Source organism: Miscanthus floridulus, chromosome 1 (genome assembly GCF_019320115.1).
Source record: "Miscanthus floridulus cultivar M001 chromosome 1, ASM1932011v1, whole genome shotgun sequence".
Taxonomy (NCBI): Eukaryota; Viridiplantae; Streptophyta; class Magnoliopsida; order Poales; family Poaceae; genus Miscanthus; species Miscanthus floridulus.
The window spans coordinates 149501994-149507679 of record NC_089580.1 but is presented as its reverse complement, the minus strand read 5'-3'; the positions used below and the strand labels follow the sequence as shown (position 1 = coordinate 149507679).

The window sequence follows — 5686 nt, the reverse complement described above, 5'->3', positions numbered from 1 at the left end:
TGTCTTTATTCGTGTTAATTTGTGATGACTTGAGATACACTAATGTAGACATACTTTTGATTACTCTTGTATGGTCAATGTGTCATACTTTATCTAATGTTGAGATAGAGACGTTTATTTTTTGATATATTGTTTCTTACTTGCTATTAAGATATGGTTGGGTGCTTTGTTGCTTCATTTTTGCGGGTATACGGGTGTGCCCGCGGGCATGTGATATCTACGGATAGCGGGCACGGGCATGGTTTTCTACCCGTGACGGTTAACAGGTGCGGGCGCGGGCACGGATTTTTGCTCGTGGGTATGGATATCTAGGGCTAGTATCCGCGCGGATTTTACCCGTTGCCATCTTTAGCTCCGCTCGCCCGCGCTCAGGGCCAGCCCTGGCAACGTAAAAAGCACCGGCTAAAATGGCGGTATAGGAAAATCGCCGACCCATTTAGAGCAAGGCTAATAATACTACCGGTTTACTGACTTTAAGATTTCTTATAGTTTTTTCTCGACCCATCTATATATATAGTAGTTAGCTCTTCAGTGTTAATATATGGCTAACTTATCTGTCTCACAAAGTTTTTTAATTCTTGTGCCAAAGCCGACTGTAAGCTTACAGCCGTTTCTCTCTCTTCTCCTCTTTCTTCTGCACCTCAGTATTTAGCTAACTTACATCATGTTATTATACTTACTTTAAGTAGTGTTTAATCTGACTATAGTGCTACGCCGGCATTAATGTCTCTTGATATGGCCTAATTTAAAACCACCATCACATTTGTCGATAAGGTGGGGCCGCATAACACCCCCATCTCGTCTAGCAGTAAGGTCCTGTTTAGTTTCTCCCAAAATGCCAAATTTTTTAAGATTCTTCGTCACATCGAATCTTTAGACACATTCATGAAGCATTAAATATAAATAAAAAATAAAACTAACTACACAGTTTAGACGAAATCCACGAGACGAATCTTTTAAGTCTAATTAAACTATAATCAGATACTAATTATCAAATAACAACGAAAATACTACAGTATCATTTTGCCAAAAATTTCAGCAACCAAACTGGCCCTAAGTAGTAACGAGAGGGAGCTTCGGTATTTGTCACTCACGAACTCCATGCGAGACTGTGGATCTGAACGAGACGTTATCTATACAGCAAGGACATCTTTCTTTTTGGCAAAACAAGCTGCGACAAGAGAGACAAGGACGGGATACCGAGGGGCTGGACAATGGTCAAACCAAGTATTATATTCGTCCTAAAATAGAGGGCGTGGTAGCATTTAAAAAAATTATAAAAAAGAATGACGTTGTAGCTTCCACCGTGGGTGCCACTCTATACCATAGTACACCACCAGTCCATCACCTCCCTGTCATCCACTTTACAAATTGATGAACATGTCACCTCAATTAAACAGCAGTGTGATGATTGTTTATATATAGGGCTGGCAGGGTCTTTAACCATAACCTTAGCATCTGCTATTTTTGCTAAGTGCCTATTTAGTTGCACTTCATTTTGCAAAAAATTTTAAGATTTCCCGTCACATCGAATCTTTAGACGCATGCATGAAGCATTAAATATAAATAAAAAATAAAACTAATTACACAGTTTAGACGAAATTCACAAGACGAATCTTTTAAGCCTAATTAGACTATGATTGGACACTAATTGTCAAATAACAACTAAAATGCTACAGTACCATTTCGCTAAAAATTTTACAAACTAAACCAGGCCTAAAACGTCCTCAAGATTTTTTATGGGACCGAGCGCTGTAATAAAAAAATTAGAAGACAGTCTCTCTGATTAAGAAAGGCGCGGATAACCTTCAGGCAAAATCCAGCCTCTATTGATCATTTTCAGAGGCATGCATCCTAAGTTGACCAGCTCTATTAATTAACCACTAAGGTGATGTGTTTTTTTGGTATCTGTTGGAAGAGAACAGAAAAATATCTCACGAGCAAGTAACTTCGAGGCACAATGATAAGGAAGTAACGCGCGAGGCTTGAGGTTGGAAGTTTGAGCCCCCATGGCCGCACAAGCAAAAATCCCATGACTTATGACGCGTGTTCATGAGGGTTTACTCGTGGGTTTCTGTCATACTAATTTTTTTTGGCGCGATTTACAAACTGTGTAAAAACAAATTTTAGAGGCGGCCGGATTTTGACGCACCTCTAGAAACTGATTTCTTAAGATGTATAGGTTGAGTCACGTCAAATAACCACCTCGCTCTACAAATGGTTCCCAGCCACCTATTTGTTAGAGACTAGAAAATAATAAGTGGAAAAGTAAGTAAATAAGTGGAAAAGTAAGTATGGATGGCTTGTATTACCTGGTACCTTTTAAAATCAACGATTCACAGAAAGAGCTCCATCCACACTACTCCCTGATATTTTGCAAACAAAGAAACGAAGGTTAACCCCAAGATCTGTCAGGTAAGGCATAGTAGGTGGAGGAAATTCTTAAGGGCCTGTTTGGCTAGCTAGCAATGTGGGCAGGATCTATTTTAGCTCATTCAAGATTATGTAAATTAGGCAAATATTTTTAGTGGGAATCGTTCCAAGTTAGCATTGCAGCTAAACCGAACAATGCCTAATTCTTTTTTATTGGAAAAAGGAGAAACATGAACTGCAGAAAGGGCCTAAAATCTATACAAAAAGCTTCAAAGAGAAGAACCAATAGGGGTAAAAAATAGTGGATACTGTAAGTACAATTAATACTGGCATTGTTTACCAGACTCATAGAAGAAACACACTCGTATATGTTGTGACAAAACTTTTTTTTTGTTAGTGTTATGCTGTCCAAGTGAACAAAGAAAGTGCCATCTAAAAAAAATGTCAACCTACAGCAAGTTGCATTATTCCAGTGATCAAAAGATGGAAAGGTAGCGCGAAAGTCGCAGCACCCTGCATACGCAAGCTGCATAGTTCCAGTAATCATAAGGAAAGGTAGCGCAAAAACTGACATCAGTATTCATCTAAATTTCTGCTTGGAAATAAAGGCGGAGAAGTATAAATCATTCCATTAACGATCCGCACAACTCAGTCAGCAGCTTGAGATATTCCTAAATCATAATATATGTAGCAACTGAAGTAAACATCAAGAGAAACAATGCAACTAAAAGTGCAGGAAGCATCCACTACTTAGATAATGCTTGTTTTTTGACCGAAGTCAGCAAGAGAAACCCTAGCCTATTTTTTAAATTTTTTAATAATGCAGACCTGTTTAAATTCACTCCCACGGGGAGTCGAACCCAGGTCTGCTGGGTGCTACTCAAGTACTCTAACCACTAGGCTAGTTGGCAGTTCTGCATCGCAAAGGTGATAAAGAAATGCAACTTTGGGAACCAAGAGGAGCACCTGACATGGCATCATTTCAATCCCCATGCACACCTTTGCTGGACCCATTGTCGGCCTGAACTTCATAACTTGTAACTGCAGCTTATTTAGTTCTCCAACCATGAGCACACAAAATCCAGATACATTGACCTGCCACGAGCCAGATTGTATGGTTAACCCAAAAATTAGAAATCTCAAAGAATGTCCGATAGTAAGGTAAGGCCAACAGACCAGCCCTTCTTGATGGATATATCATATATTTGGTGTCAATAACTATGTTTTGGAGAGGCACCTGTAGATGCATAATTGCATCAGCATACTCGAATATATTAGTGAGGAGGCCCGTTAATTTACCTCTGATCACATAGTTGCTGACAAAATTGGCAATGGTAGCTAATTATATTCGAATATATAATACATGGGGTCACGTAGCTCTGTGTGGCACCTATAGGCTCACTAACTCCAGAGCAAGCAGTATGTTTAATTACCATTAGAGGAAGGGATGCCTTTCTTTATTTGACCAAGTAGCAAAGGCTACATCTAAGAAAGCAGTATACCTGTCATAGAATCATGAAAGAATGTAACCATCATTATCGTAGACTCATAAAAGGATTTTAAAATCAAGTAGATGTACGTTACCTTACAAATTGTTGGCAAGAAGCATAGCAAGGAGCATCAATAAATTCTCATCATGTGTTTATTACTGCATGGCCATCCATATTGCGAGGAAATATACATGTACAAATCTCACACTTGCTGGGACCTACAAAGTGCTTTGTCCATAAATTTAAGTTGAACTATTGGTGCACAAAAGAGGGAGTCACTAATTGCCTGCTTTTTTTTGTTTAGCCTGCCCCTATAAACCTGGTAGATGACGACGTGCACTCTACAGGGAAAAATGGGGATCCAACAAAAGATCAAGAAGGAGCCACACATTACAGGAAATCTATCTATAAATAAAAGTAAACCACACCGAAAGGCCCAAATGTAAGCCTATCTTTACCTGCCAGCAGCCGATGGCCTCAGCCGCTATTGAGTATGCAGTTCCCCATGTATGAACGACCTGCATATTTATCAGAATCGAGAACGAGAAGAATCGATCAAAAATTGACTCACAGGTTACCTATCGATATGTCATAGATTGAACATCAGCCTCTTGGAAACATCTCCTGCCAAGGGAATGGATTGGCCTCCATATACTATACATCGATTCACCCAAAATTTTAAAAAGAAATACCAAAGAAATCCCTAGAACAGGGGCATCCCAAAAGGCCAGCCCCCGCACGTGGCTGCTGCTGCCTGCTGTCGCGAGCTTCGGAGCCGCCGCCGAAGAGGCAGGTAGGGTTTCTTACTAGTGGGAGGAGGCAGCACTGGGGAAGCCCACGAGCACGGCCTCGGTGAGATACAGCCGTGAGGCTCGCCGCAACCGCCGGAGGAGGCACCTAGGGTTTCGTGGAGTGGCTACAAACCGCCCGGAGGAGGCAGCGCACGGGGATCCGCCGCCGCGGCCACCGGCGAGGCCGACCCGCGCCGCTCCGTGACCGGGGACGGCCACCAGCGGGCCTCACAGGGCTGGCCGCTGCACCGCGTGCCGCGAGCGCCGGCGCTCCGCCCGCGTCGGGGGAGGAGGGAGACGGGAGTGAGAGAGAGGAAGCGGTGAGGCAGCCTGTACGGGAGGAGGCGAGATTTTTTTTAGAAGGGTCGGGAAGGAGAATCAGGAGTTGGGTATTTATTTTGTTTTCCTAGATTCTCATTAGGAGCCCAGCAAGATAAATAGAAGTAGATGAAAAGCTGCAGGTGGCAAGTAAAAGCTGAAGAAGCTGATCCCTGTAAAATCTGATTCAACAAATCTCATCCATCGAGCGCGCGATCGGACGGCTGAGGCTATTTTGGGCGACGTGGAGGGTGGTCCTGCCGGAGGAGCTGGCCATCTTTTTTGGCTCTTTAATGCGTTGGCAGAGGCAGGGCAAATTACCACCTATATAACTGGTTTACAACCGCCTTTAGGCTGTCTGTACAAGTGATATTCATTAAGAAAATTGAATAGATATGGATGTGAATTTAAATCTCAACTTTCTATTTTGTGTTCAAATTCTAGTTAGAACATTTCCATTCGACAAAAAAAATATAGATGTCTGAATTAACAAAAATATCCAAATTTTCCCGTATATGTTCCATTTTCACCCCATAGTACGAGTTTGTGAACGTATGTACAGTAGTTCTTTGTAACACCCTAAAATTTGAATTCTTTTTAAAATAGTAAATTTGATTTAAATATGCAATTATATGTGCATTTCAAATTTAGGAAATAATATTTATTTTATGAAATTAAAAGAAAATACAAGAATAGAAACATGTTGATGCATTC

General features: G+C 41.3%; 2 long non-coding RNA genes across 2 annotated transcripts; both read right to left on the bottom strand.

Moving 5' to 3' along the window:
* Positions 1-3305: 3305 nt before the first annotated feature.
* LOC136497685 (uncharacterized) lies at positions 3306-4032 on the bottom strand. The gene is made up of 3 exons (XR_010769385.1): positions 3958-4032; positions 3807-3875; positions 3306-3468 (listed from the first exon to the last, which is right to left on the bottom strand). It is a non-coding gene; the product is annotated as an uncharacterized lncRNA (long non-coding RNA).
* A 41-nt stretch (positions 4033-4073) lies between these two features.
* On the bottom strand, positions 4074-5004 carry LOC136497680 (uncharacterized). Its single transcript, XR_010769383.1, has 3 exons — positions 4442-5004; positions 4322-4381; positions 4074-4204 (listed from the first exon to the last, which is right to left on the bottom strand). It is a non-coding gene; the product is annotated as an uncharacterized lncRNA (long non-coding RNA).
* Between the last annotated feature and the right edge of the window lie 682 nt (positions 5005-5686).